At 43.1% G+C, this 15,081-nt stretch overlaps 1 protein-coding gene across 1 annotated transcript in view; it reads right to left on the bottom strand.

The window, feature by feature from the left end:
• LOC126175894 (spondin-1) overlaps positions 1–15,081 on the bottom strand; it is a 211,238-nt gene that overhangs the window by 77,286 nt on the left and 118,871 nt on the right. The gene's annotated exons all lie outside the window — the stretch shown is intronic.

Below are 15,081 nucleotides of genomic sequence, written 5' to 3'. Positions count from 1 at the left end.
TTGCACGACAATGCACGGCCACATGTCAGTCAAAAAACGATGGAAGCGATCAAAAAACCCGGATGGATAACACTGAAACACCTGTCTTACAGTCCTGACATGGCTCCATGTGACTATCATCTCTTTGGGAAACTGAAAGACTCTCTTCGTGGAACAATGTTTGAAGATGATGACTCCCTTGTGCACGCTGCCAAACAGTGGCTCCAACAGGTTGGTCCAGAATTTTACTGTGCGGGTATATAGGCGCTGGTTCCAAGATGACATAAGGCAGTTGAGAGGGATGCAAATTGTACGTAGAAATGAAAATATTGTTCCTAAAGGATGTATCTACACACTGAAAAACTTTCAGACATGTAGAATAAAAGATGAATTTTTAAAAAAAAGTGCTTTTCTTTTGAAGTGACCCTCGTACATATTAGAAGGGTGGGATGTATGGGAACGGGAGATTGGAAAAAACTGGAAGAAGTGTTGGCCGCAGTTGACAGAATTCAGTCTGGGCTGTGATGGCATTGAGGTACCTTAGGACAACATCTGTTGAGCTGCGATGGCATTGAGGTACTTTAGGAAAACATCTGTGGCACCTCTGGTGCGTATTGTATTGCCTGGGATCCCTCATGTCATAGCGACTTTCGACTAGCTTGTCCTAGCTGGTCTACATTTACCCTAGTGTGAATGGCAAACAGTGGCAGGGATGCGAATCTCTGGGTGGAAGGCGAAGGTGGGTACTGGCTACACAGCTGTCCCCTTACATCTTAAAAACAGGTATGAAGTCTTTCCCATTGCTGTGGGTACATCTGAGCTAGCATAGGAGTCTCCTGTGCTGGGACTGGGGTCTATCTTCCTGAAAGGTTCCAGACCAGCGCGGAAGGTGCGTTCGTTGGTCACTGGGAGTTCCATCGTTAGCCAAGTAATGAAGCCTCTTGAGAAAATAGGAGGCAGGGCGGAAAGGAAGGCTGCTGTCCGCTCGGTACGCATGCCAGGTGATCTCGTCCGATATCCGGAAGATGCTCTGCTGGGAGCTATGGGTATACTGGCTGCACCTGGCTGCAAATCGTGGCTCACACCAGTGATGCCTGACACTTAGATTCAGAAGCTGTCTGCGGTTTCTACAGGCAGTTCGCTGCATTGGTGAAGATAGCTAGCCACACGCGTGTGGTTGAATTTGAGCTAGCAATTTGAAGCATTGTTCCCAAATCCGATCATAGTCCTCTGGTTTGGAGCCGATTGGAAGGCTTGAACAAGTGTCTCAGTCGATTCTGTGACTATCTTGGATGCGTGTTTGCCGACTACCACTACTGGGGGGAGAACTGTAAAAAAATAAATAAATAAATAAACCTAAATTATCCTAAGGAAAAACACAAACACCCATGCCCGATGGAGGACTCGAACCTCCGTCGGGACCAGCCACACAGTCCATGACTGCAGCCCCTAGACCGCTCGGCTAATTCCGCGCGGCGGAGACCTGTAGGATCCCTCTTAATAGCTCGGGCGTGCACTACATGCAAGAAGTGGTTACTAGGATAGCGGCATACATGTAGCTTGCACATGTGGGTTGCGTTAGAATAGAGGAATCCCTCCGCAGGCCTGGTTAATATTTTGATTACAGAGAGGGAAGAATGGCAGCCTCAACAATTTCAGGGAGAAATATTCGTCATGACACAGCATTAAAAGAGAAAGTGAAATTAGTATATTTAAACTACTTGGGAAGATCCCAGAACTACTCTTGTTTACAAACAGTATGGTGCTAGGAACAGAAAGCTGGTGAAACCAAATGCTGATAGCAACGATGTTCTAAATTCAGTTTGGAATGAATACCTCAAAGATCCATGTAATTTGGACGTCAATGATGGGGTAGTTTTTATAGCCGTAAATAATACAATAAGCTCTGCGAGGTTAATACAGATTCCGAATGCGAAGTAGTTTAATTGAAAATAATTTTAAAAAGCGGATCATACGTGATTATCGAATGCTATTATAGACCCCGCCTTACGAGCATTGTTGACAGCACATTTCAAGAAAAACCTGGAGAGTATTGCGCGTAAATTTCTTGGTCGTGTTGGGTTAGGGGGAGACTTCAACTTACCAGCTGTAGACTGGGAGACTTAAGGGGGACCGAGCGAGGTGGCGCAGTGGTTAGCACACTGCACTCGCATTCGGGAGGACGACGGTTCAATACCGCGTCCAGCCATCCTGATTTAAGTTTTCCGTGATTTCCCTAAATCGCTTCAGGCAAATACTGGGATGGTTCCTGTGAAAGGGCACGGCCGACTTCCTTCCCCATCCTTCCCTAGTCCGATGAGACCGATAACCTTGCAGTTTGGTCTCCTCCCTCCATCAAATCAACCCATCTTAAGGGGGTTAGGGCGGATAGGGAGGACAGAAAATCGTGCGAAACTATTCTACATGCCTTATCTGAACCGTCTCGTGAGGGGACCGTCTTAGGTCTCCTGGTTACTAAGAAGACTGAACTTTTAGTCTCATCGTAGAGCAGAGAATCAGTGATCATAAGGCCGTTATAGCATCGCTGGCTACGTGTGTCGACACAATTATAAATGAAGACAGGATGATACTGTATTTATGCTTAATAAGTGCGACAAGGAACAGATTTCAGATCGCCTGGGTAGTCAACAGTAAACATTCATCTCTGAGATTAAAAATGTTGAGTGCTCAGAATTCAAGAGTATTGTACAATATGCCTTAGAAAGGTGTGTGACTTGCAAACTTATGACGCCTGGGCAAGATGTGCCGTTGTTTGTTTGTTAGAAAGCTGCTCCGAAACTAAAGAGAGCTTCATTGCAGACTTCGGTACGTTTGTAAAGAGAGGAAAGGAAGATTTGCGTTAGCGTACAGTCGACAATGTGAAGGAAAGTCGCCTTGTTCTAAGCAGAAGAACCATCCCAGTATTTCGTTAAGCCGTTTACGAGAACTACAGAAAAGTTAGAACTGGACGTCCGGATGTGGGGTCCTGCGAAGTCCAGAAACTCCACTGCGCCAACTTTCTTCTTTTTTGTTTTTATTTATGTATTTCTATTATTGGCTTCAATCTTACCCGTCTAGTGGACCTTGTACTCGGTCTTAGTGCCTGGCTAAACATACTGTGTTCTAAAGGAGATTCACTGCAGTATTCTTGACAGTTAGAATTCTTCTTGAAATAGAACGTATTCTTTAAAATCAAAATTAATCTCCGAAGTAAAATCCTTGAACTAAACTAAAGTTTTCTTGAAACCGAAAATATTTTATCTCATCGGTAACTTAAATGCTCTTGGAGACTGAAAATCCCATGGAAACTAAGTATCTTCAGGAGCAAAAAACGTAAATAAAGTACCTCATTCAACCCTAACCGTTCCAATTATCGCTCACACTAGACCCTATTGTCACAACACCATTTTGACTATGTTTAGCGTCATTCCGTACTGTCCATCATGAAAACCACGAAAATTTTGTTAAAATTTTGTATATGACCATTACGTTGTGATATGGCTCCATTAACCATGGACCTTGCCGTTGGTGGTAATACTTACCTGACTCAGCGATACAGATAACCGTACTGTAAGCGCAACCACAACGGTGGGGTATCTGTTGAGAGGCCAGACAAACGTGTGGTTCCTGAAGAGGGTCAGCAGCCTTTTCAGTAGTTGCAGGGGCAAGTGTCTGGATGATTGACTGATCTGGCCTTGTAACATTAACCAAAATGACTTTGCTGCTCTGGTACTGCGAACGGCTGAAAGCAAGGGGAAACTACAACCATAATTTTTCCCGAAGGCATGCAGCTTTACTGTATGGTTAATTGATGATGGCGTCCTCTTGGATAAAATATTCCGGAGGTAAAATAGTCCCCCATTCGGATCTCCGGGGAGGACTACTCAGGAGGACATAGTTATTAGGAGGAAGAAAACTGGAGTTCTACGGATCGGAGTGTGGAATGTCAGATCCCTTAATAAGGGCAGTCAGGTTAGAAACCTATGGATATGTTAAAACTAGATATAGTGGGAATTAGTGAAGTTCGGTGGCAGGAGGAACAAGACTTCTGGTCAGGTTAATACAGCGTTATAAATACAAAATCAAATAGGGGTAATGCAGGAGTAGGTTTAATAATGAATAAACAAATAGGAGCACGAATAAGCTACTACGAACAGCATAATGAACGCATTATTGTAGCCAAGATAGACACGAAGCCCACGCCTACCACAATAGTACAAGTTTATATGCCAACTAGCTCCAAAGGTGATGAAGAGATTGAAGAAATGTATGATTCGATTAAAGAAATTATTCAGATAGTTAAGGGAGATGAAAATTTAATAGTCATAGGGGACTGGAATTCGATAATAGGGAAAGGAAGAGAAGGAAAAGTAGTAGGTGAGTATGCACTCGGGGTAATGAATGAAAGAGGAAGCCGCCTGGTAGAATTCTGCGCAACGCATAACTTAATCATAGCTAGCACTTGGTTTAAGAATCATGAAAGAAGGCTGTATACATGGAAGAGGCCTGGAGACACTGGAAGATTACAGATAGATTATATATTGGTAAGACAGAGATTTAGGAACCAGGTTTTAAATTATAAGACATTTCCAGGAGCAGATGTGGACTCTGACCACAATCTATTGGTTTTGAACTGTAGATTAAAACTGAAGAAATTGCAAAAAGGTGGGAATATAAGGAGATGGGACCTGGATAAAACGCCTAAACCAGAGGTTGTAGAGAGTTTCAGGGAGAACATAAGGGAACAATTGACAGGAATGGGGGAAAGAAATACAATAGAAGAAGATTGGGTAGCTCTGAGGGATAAACTAGTGAAGGCAGCAGAGGATCAAGTAAGTAAAAAGACGAGGGCTAGTAGAAATCCTTGGATAACAGAAGAAATATTGAATTTAATTGATGAAAGGAGAAAATATAAAAATGCAGTAAATGAAGCAGGCAAAAGGAATCCAAACGTCTTAAAAATGAAATCGACAGGAAGTGCAAAATAGCTAAACAAGGATGGCTACAGGACAAATGTAAGGAGGTAGAGGCATATATCACTAGGAGTAAGATAGATACAGCTTACAGGAAAATTAAGGAGACCTTTGGAGATAAGAGAACCACTTGTATGAATATCAAGAGCTCAGATGGAAACCCAGTTCTAAGCAAAGAAGGGAAAGCAGAAAGGTGTAAGGAGTATATAGAGGGTCTATACAAGGGCAATGTACTTGAGGACAATATTATGGAAATGGAAGAGGATGTAGATGAAGATGAAATGGGAGATATGATACTGCGCGAAGAGTTTGACAGAGCACTGAAAGACCTGAGTCGAAACAAGGCCCCGGGAATAGACAACATTCCATTAGAACTACTGGCGGCCTTGGGAGAGCCAGTCCTGACAAAACTCTACCATATGGTGAGCAAGATGTACGAGACAGGCGAAATACCCTCAGACTTCAAGAAGAATATAAGAATTCCAATCCCAAAGAAAGCAGCTGTTGACAGATGTGAAAATTACCGAACTATCAGTTTAATAAGTCACAGCTGCAAAATACTAACGCGAATTCTTTACAGACGAATGGAAAAACTGGTAGAAGCCGACCTCGGTGAAGATCAGTTTGGATTCCGTAGAAATGTTGGAACACGTGAGGCAATACTGACCTTACGACTTATCTTAGAAGAAAGATTAAGGAAAGGCAAACCTACGTTTCTAGCATTTGTAGATTTAGAGAAAGCCTTTGACAACGTTGGCTGGAATACTCTCTTTCAAATTCTAAAGGTGGCAGGGGTAAAATACAGGGAGCGAAAGGTTATTTACAATTTGTACAGAAATCAGATGGCAATTATAAGAGTCGAGGGACATGAAAGGGAAGCAGTGGTTGGGAAGGGAGTGAGACAGGGTTGTAGCCTCTCCCCGATGTTATTCAATCTGTATATTGAGCAAGCAGTAAAGGAAACAAAAGAAAAATTCGGAGTAGGTATTAAAATCCAGGGAGAAGAAATAAAAACTTTGAGGTTCGCCGATGACATTGTAATTCTGTCAGAGACAGCAAAGGACTTGGAAGAGTTGTTGAACGGAATGGACAGTGTCTTGAAATGAGGATATAAGATGAACATCAACAAAAGCAAAACGAGGATAATGGAATGTAGTCAAATTAAGTCGGGTGATGCTGAGGGAATTGGATTAGGAAGTGAGACACTTAAAGTAGTAAAGGAGTTTTGCTATTTGGGGAGCAAAATAACTGATGATGGTCGAAGTAGAGAGGATATAAAACGTTGGTTCTGATGTAACGCAGCAGATACTTTCGCCAACTACACAAAAATTCTTGATATTATTCTTCCCTTTACATACTGATCCTTTTACTTATGTTTACTTTATCAGTTTTCTTCGTGCGGTTAAAATTTTCGTATTTCGTTTCTCTTTTAGAAATCATCCCCAACTTTACTAACAAGTGTTGGAAGTCAAAACCACATCTTATTGCCAGTGACACAATAGTATTTGTGGAGACTAGCTTCCATAGACTATCCCTGCGAAACCTGATATTTAGTAATTAAAACACAAACAAAGACATATCAATAGCTTTCATAACATTTAATCTAGAGGAAATCCAATTATTCGTAATACCCTAATCAAACGATCACACGAAATGGTGTGATGTTGATCATAATATCATCGTAATTTTTTTTTTAATTTTGGCGTGTTTCTAGTGATTCTTATTTTTGTATGTTTCTATCCCTTTCCGCTCTTTTCAGTCCTGTTCAGTCATATTATAAATGCAATTTGCACGTGAGTAGAACCGACAAGTTCTGAGGGACTCTCAATTTAATATGGATGCAGTGAACTATCTGTATTATTAGCCGTCAAAATAATTTCAATTTTCACATCGTAATTCTGACTCAGGGCTTGTCCGATGCCTTGGGAAGGACATCAGTAACCTTAGAGTAAAAGCAACAGGCCCAGATAAAAGGGGTCTTTTTGGCAGTAGTGCTGCCTGGCCGTTTACTGTGGCTGATGCCTTGGCAGATGCTTGAGCAGACGACACACGTGTGGTTGTTTATAACGTGGCGCTGCATTGATGTTGCACAAGGCGAAGGAGTCAACACTGACTCACAGGGGCAGCGATGTATTTCAGTCATTCTGGCTCAAATGGCTCTGAGCACTATGCGACTTAACTTCTGAGGTCATCAGTCGCCTAGAACTTAGAATTAATTAAACCTAACTAACCTAAGGACATCACACACATCCATGCCCGAGGCAGGATTCGAACCTGCGACCGTAGCGGTCGCTCGGTTCCAGACTGCAGCGCCTAGAACCGCACGGCCACTCCGGCCGGCCTTTCAGTCATTCTGTGCATCGGTGTGGTGTTATTTATAGTTATTTATGAAAAAAACTGTAACACCTCAAGACTATGCCATTGTCAGTTACTTTGCTGCCCAAACAGCGAAACCTGTCAACCACCGCGACCAGCTCGTGGCTTTGGCTCTGGGCAGTGTTGGCTGTCCGCGTGGGCCGGCTAGAGTTCGCGGGGTTATCTGGCGCTGTGTTCTGGTCGCTGACGTAAAGCCCTGCCTCTGCGTCCCTTTATCTGCAGTTTCCGGGAAGGCGTCTGGCGGCTGACTAGTGCCTACTGGCCAGTCCTCCAAGAAGCAGCGACGGATGCACGGCCGCCTTTGAGGTCAGGGCTTTGAACGCGCCGCTGGCGTGGCGGAGCCGTACCGAAGCGATCCTGCGCCCTTGGTAGAACTACATCTGCATCTTCATCTACGTGATTACTCTGCTATTCACAATAAAGTGCCTGGCAGAGGATTCAATGAACCACCTTAAGCTGTCTCTCTGCCGTTCCACTCTCGAACGGCACGCGGGAAAAACGAGCAAACTACCACAGCTGCGCCCCCCTACCGCCCACTCCGTAAAACTATCTTATTGTAATTTTCTCTACACAGATTCAGCAAATTTTATAATTTTGTAAGTAAGTTTAATAAAAATGAAAAATAATCGAAAAAGTACATTAATGAATCGCGGTTATGAACAATATTGCGCAGAACAGATTAAATGTATCGGTGTAGTACATAAATAACAAACTGTGTAAACTGTCTACAAATTTGAAGGTAAAACAAAAACTACTGTAAATTGATTTTCGTTGTGGTTGTTGTGGTTTTCAGTCCAGAGACTGGTTTTTTGCAGCTCTCCATGCTACTCTATCCTGTGCAAACTTCTTCATCTCCCAGTACCTACTGCAACCTACATCCTTCTGAATCTGCTTAGTGTATTCATCTCTTGGTCTCCCCCTACGATTTTTACCCTCCACACTGCCCTCCAATGCTAAATTGGTGATCCCTTGATGCCTCAGAATATGTCCTACCAACCGATCCCTTCTTCTAGTCAAGTTGTGCCACAAATTTCTCTTCTCCCCAATTTTATTCAATACCTCCTCATTAGTTATGTGATCTACCCATCTAATCTTCAGCATTCTTCTGTAGCACCACATTTTGAAAGCTTCTATTCTCTTCTTGTCTAAACAATTTATCGTCCACGTTTCACTTCCACACATGGCTACACTCCCTACAAATACTTTCAGAAACGACTTCCTAACACTTAAATCAATACTCGATGTTAACAAATTTCTCTTCTTCAGAAACGCTTTCCTTGCCATTGCCAGTCTACATTTTATATCTTCTCTACTTCGACCATCATCAGTTTATTTTGCTCCCCAAATAGCAAAATTCCTTTACTACTTTACGTGTCTCATTTCCGAATCTAATTCCCTCAGCATCACCCGACTTAATTCGACTACATTCCATTATCCTCGTTTTCCTTTTGTTGATGTTCGTCTTATACCCTCCTTTCATGCCACTGTCCATTCCGTTCAACTGTTCTTCCAAGTTCTTTGCTGTTTCTGACAGAATTACAATGCCATCGGGAAACCTCAAAGTTTTTATTTCTTCTCCATGGTTTTTAATACCTACTCCGAACTTTCCTTTTGTTTCCTTTACTGCTTGCTCAATATACAGATTGGATAACGTCGAGGATAGGCTGCTACCCTGTCTCACTCCCTTCCCAACCACTGCTTCCCTTTCATGCCCCTCCACTCTCATAACTGACATCTGGTTTCTGTACGAATTGTAAATGGCCATTCGTTCCGTGTATTTACCCCTGCCACCTTCAGAATTTGAAAGAGAGTATTCCAGTGAACATTGTCAAAAGCTTTCTCTAAGTCTACAAATGCTAGAAATGTAGGTTTGTCTTTCCTTAATCTATTTTTGAGATAAGTCGTAGGGTCAGTATTGCCTCACGTGTTCCAACGTTTTTACGGAATCTAAACTGATCTTCCCCGAGGTCGGCTTCTACCAGTTTTTCCATTTGTCTGTAAAGAATTCGTGTTAGTATTCTGCAGCCGTGGGTTATTAAACCGACAGTTCGGTAATTTTCACATCTGTCTACTCCTGCTTTCTTCGGGATTGGATTTTCGTATGATGTGTAAAAAGCAACAGTTTTTCTTTGCTCCTAATACATTATTAATAGCGCATAAATTATTAATTGGAAACAAATTAATTAAGAGATGATAAAGTATCCATGTCCAGGAATCTTATTTTTGCTATAAATTTACTTTTGATTTCTTTCCAAGCAGCAATAGTAGTGGCTGGAGGGGCAATATAATTATATACACTATCTGGTCAAAGATCCAGACGTGCGTTAGTAGATATGAATAGGGAGGTGATTCACCTTTCGGTTTTACAACGGTTTCAGCTCTGCTGGGGTCACTTTCAGTGAGGTGTCTTGATGTCTGTGGAGGAATGGGACGCCATTCTTGTTCATGAAACGTAGCGATATTGGACGCTGGAGAAAACTCAACGTTCTAAGTCACCCAGAGGCATTCCATTGAATTCAGGTAGTCCATTTCAGAAGTGTCATTCCCTCACAGATGCTACTCTATGACAGGGCGAATTATCATGCTGATACATTCAATCGGCGTCTCCGAACTGTTATTCATCTGTACACAGTACACAGTGCTATAAAACGTGTTCGTATCCTTCCAAATTTAACGTTTTCTTAAGCGTAATAAGTGGGTTACACCCTAACCACGGAAAACACCCCCATACTGTAACTGTAACGCTGTCTCCTCACTACTTCACTGGTTGCACTACAAATGATGACAGACACCGTTCTGAAGGAATTCGCCAAATCCAACCATTTTCAAGGAATTCGCCAAATCGAAACACTTCCATCGGACTGCCACGTGCTGTACCATGCTTCATCTCTCCAAATCGCTCATTTATAGTAATCCACTCCTCGATCACCTGTTCCCCATTTCTTGTAACTCCCAGGTCATTGTGTTAGGTGGACTGCTATTAGCACGTTGGAACCCATGACTGATTTCTTCCCCTTATTCCATGCGATTTTTTAGAAACATCATCCGCAGTGCTCGACGGTCCCTGTCGGTCAGTACATGAGATCTGCCTGCTCCATCTACATCTACTTGGTTACTCTGCAATTGACACTTAAGTGCCTGGCAGAGGGTTCATCGAGCCATTTCATACTACTTCTCTACCATTCCACTCTCGAATGGCGCGTGGGGAAAAGGAACACCTAAATCTTTCCGTTCGAGCTCTGATTTCTCTTATTTCATTATGATGATCATTTCTTCCTACGTAGGAGGGTGTCAACAAAATATTTTGGTGACTGAAATTTCGTAAATAGATTCGCCGCACAGAACACCGTCTTTGTTTCAGTGACTGCCACGCCAACTTGCGTATCATATTAGTGACACTCTCATCCATATTAAGCGATAACACGAAACGAGCTGCCCTCCTTCGCACTTTTTCGATGTCCTCCGTCAATCCTACCTGGTAAGAATCCCATACCGCGCAGCAATATTCCAGCAGAGGACCGACAAGTATAATGTAGGCTGTCTCTTTAGTGAGTTTGTCGCATCTTCTAAGAATTCTGCCAACAAAGCGCAGTCTTTGTTTCGCCTTCCCCACAATATTATCTATGTGGTCTTTCCAATTTAAGTTGTTCGTAATTGTAATTCCTAGGTATTTAGTCGAATTGACAGCCCTTAGATTTGTGCGGTTTATCGTATACCCAAAATTTATCGTTCTTTTAGTATAACTGCCACTTTTCGCACCATAAAGAAATTCTCTCTAGATCATTTTGTAATTGGAACTGATCGTCTGATGATTTTCAAAAATGGCTCTGAGCACTATGGGACTTAACTTCTATGGTCATCAGTCCCCTAGAACTTAGAACTACTTAAACCTAACTAACCTAAGGACAGCACACAACACCCAGCCATCACGAGGCAGAAAAAATCCCTGACCCCGCCGGGAATCGAACCCGGGAACCCGGGCGTGGGAAGCGAGAACGCTACCGCACGACCACGAGATGCGGGCTCTGATGATTTTACTAGACAGTAAATTACAGCGTCATCTGCAAACAATCTAAGGGTGCTGCTCAGATTATCACCTAGATAATTTATATAAATCAGTAACAGCAGAGGGCCTATGATACTACCTTGCGGAACGTCAGATATCACTTCTGGTCTACTCAATGATTTACCGTCTATCACTACGAACTGTGACCTCTCTGAGGGGAAATCACGAATCCAGTCACACAACTGAGACGATACTCCATATGCACGCAATTTGATTAATAGTCGCTTGTGAGGAACGGTATCAAACGCCTTCTGGAAATCTAGGAATATGGAATCGATCTGAGATCTGGTGGTATAGTTGTTGCTATTTCTTAGGTTTTCCACTTGACAGTCATATCACCAACAGCCGACTTGGCCAGCTTTAGAGGGGTTCAAATGCCCCTAATGCATTTGGTACTCAAGTCACATCCAAAGACTAGTCCACTTTCGAAGTTACTGCTCTCTACTACCCGATGTTTTCTGCTATTAACTGTTTTTCTACTGACAACACAATGCATCCCGCCTCCTGATACTTCTCATCAGAAATGATTTCAGGCGAATGTGAGGATGAATATCTTTCTCACTTTTTGCCCGTGCTTGTCCAGTTGCTCCGTCTCAGACGAAGTTACTGCCTAAATCAAAGGAACTAAACCTTACGTATCAATCAGTCAACGCTGTTGACTCGGGGTCCCATCTGTCCGTTACACAGCTCTGGCGAACGGACGTTTCGAAGTCACGTGAACATGAGATCACGCTCCAAAACAGGAACGGCAGCACGAGACTTATTTACGTTGATTTATCACTATAGAGAGGTCGGGTTTTTAGAACGCCGGAAGACGCGAATTCATAGTAGCTTGTTTTCGCATACTTCTTTGAAGGACTACTTCATCGGCACAAATACACGCCAAACATTGGGACACAGCTTTCGTAGTGATCAGGGTGCAATCAGTTGGTGATGACAGGACTCTGTAATAAGGCCGACAGTGACAGACGAATCATCAGCCATTACTGTGACGCTGGAAGGTCCATCCGCTTTCCTTAGCTTCTTTTAGACGTGCGACTTTCTTGTCTCTATCTAGAACTCGTGGCAAGTGAGTTTACTGCAGCGCCTCTGCCTTGTTATTCCTGAACTGAAACTCGCTGATTTTGCTACTTATGCGACCGCTCCAAAACTGCACGTGTTGTGAGTGGTGTCTGCTGTGTGGTTAGGCAGGTGAATGGTGAAAGTAAGGATACGACAGACCATCCGTCTTATAAAAAGTCAAACGTAGTAAAAGAATTACAGAACTATTGATGGTAATAGAATCCATTAGTGACTTAGCCAGAAACTTCCCCACATAGTTACAACTGAGAGACAGCAGAAGTGTCCTTCAAAAATTTCAGAACAGCAATATTTATTTACTCAATAAAATATATGCATACAAAGCATCAAACAATATTTAGAAGGCAGTATACAGGGCGTTTTTGTTTTATATCTTGTGCCTTGTTTTCCTCGTAAGCGCCAAATAACAACCAAAATGTTTTTTGCTACAGTAGAGCTGACTTTTCCCTGTTGGAAACAAGTTTCATTAAAAATATTTTTCTTTGTAGTGGGTGGATATAATTAAAGTGCAGCGACTCACAGAGGACCAGTGTGGGTTGTATTTATCGTATGGCAGTGAAACTTGTAAATATGCTAACGCGTTAATGCGGAATCGATATCCGCAGGAAAAACAAAAAAAAAAAAAAAAAAAAACAGTTCAGTTTCGGCCGCCAGGTGCAAATCTGATGCGATATTGTAGTGCCTGTGTTATTCCGAATTAAGATGCAATGATCCTTTGGGCATGCATGCATGTGGCTGTGTTATTCCTTTGAACATGCATGCATGTCCAAAGGAACAGGCACTGCGGCGACTACCGCCGTTATGAAATACATGAAATGTATTCGCAATTGCAAATAAGGAAAACTGGTTCAAAATGGTTCGAATGGCTCTGAGCACTATGGGACTTAACTTCTGAGGTCACCAGTCCCCTAGAACTTAGAACTACTTAAACCTAACTAACCTAAGGACATCACACACATCCATGCCCGAAGCAGGATTCGAACCTGCGACTGTAACGGTCGTGCGGTTCCAGACTGTAGCGCCTAGAACCGCTCGGCCACCCCGGCCGGCTAAGGAAAACTATCAGCAGTACGGGGGTTGCCCAGAAAGTAATGGACCGCATTTTTTTTCTCGCCTGAAAACAACGCTACGAATGCGAAACGTTATGTATGTATTATTTGACGTCTCTTGAGTGTGAGCGCCAAGTTTAGGTCACTTCCGACAGATAGCGTAGCTGCAAGGTAGTTTCAAAATGGCGTCTGTAGGTGATGTACGTTGCAAGCAACGTGCCTTGATTGAATTTCTCACTGCAGAGAGAGAAACTGTGGGGAATATTCACAAACGCTTGTGGAGCATCTGCTTTCGACAGAAGTACAGTTAGTCGCTGGGCACGGTGGGTGAGGTCATCAGAAGGCGGTTTGGCGAAGCTCCACGATTTGCAGCGGTCGTAGAGACCATCCACAGCTGTCACATCTGACATGTTGCATCGAGCTGATGTCATTCGCGAAGACAGACGCATTAAGACTCGGCAGTTGGAAGACATTTTGAGGATGACGAGGAGATGATTCAAACAGTGAAGCATTGGCTCCGCCACTAGGAAAAGGATTAGTACCGACAGGGCATACACACCTTTGTTTCGCGCTGGAGGAAGGCCATAGAACGGGATGGACATTACGTGGAAAGATAAGGTGTGTAGATAAAACACCATTCTTTCGTGTGTGTAACTCTCATTATGCCCAGTAAAGAACTGTTGAAGAAACAAATGTGGTGCATTAATTTTGGGCAACCCTCATATAATGGAATGAAGACAATGAATATCTGTGCCGTACCGGGACTTGAACCCAGATTTCCCGGTTATCATGACGCGTCGCCTTACCATTAGGCTATCCGAACACGACTCACGGTCAGTTCCGTTAGTCGTCAACCATGTGTCTACAATGTGTACTCGTACATCCCTCATGTATATTCCCGTACAGACGAGACATTTTACTTGAAAGTCGATTGCCCGGTGTCGGCGAATAAATATGATACTGGAGTGCCAGTGTTTTCTTTTGGACATGCATGCATAGTCGGAACGTTATATACTGACAAAGCAGCACGTGTCCCAGGTAGTGCTAGTGCTCACGCCCTGTCATGAAAATTGTCCATCCCATGGTGAACAGTGCGGGAAGTTTTGCCGTCTGTTTCACACTGTTACTCGTATCAGATCCAGCTGGTGCAGCAGCTGAAGTCTCATGATCCACGCCAATGTTCAAAATTTGCTCAGAGGTTTCTGCCACGGATTGAAGGTATGACACGCAGCCGGGCAATATTCGATGGATTGACGAGGCAGATTTTACATTAAAGGGTGCCGTAAATACACGGAACTGCCGAATTTGCGGTACTGTTAAACAACGTGTTGTGTACAAAGAGCCATTGTACTCACCGTTATGTAACTGTGTGGTATAGATTCACAAGCATCTTCATTCTCGCTCCGTTCTTCTTTGAAGAGGATACAATCGGACAGTCTGTCAGGTGTACTGTGACGTCTACACATTATCGAAACCTTCTTGTACAGCATGTGACTCCCGCTTTGGAAGGGCGCAAATGTGTGGAAACCACTGTTTTCATGCAAGATGAGGCAACACC

The sequence above is a fragment of the Schistocerca cancellata genome, chromosome 3 (assembly GCF_023864275.1).
Source record: "Schistocerca cancellata isolate TAMUIC-IGC-003103 chromosome 3, iqSchCanc2.1, whole genome shotgun sequence".
NCBI lineage: Eukaryota > Metazoa > Arthropoda > Insecta > Orthoptera > Acrididae > Schistocerca > Schistocerca cancellata.
This window is presented reverse-complemented; position numbering and strand designations above follow the sequence as displayed.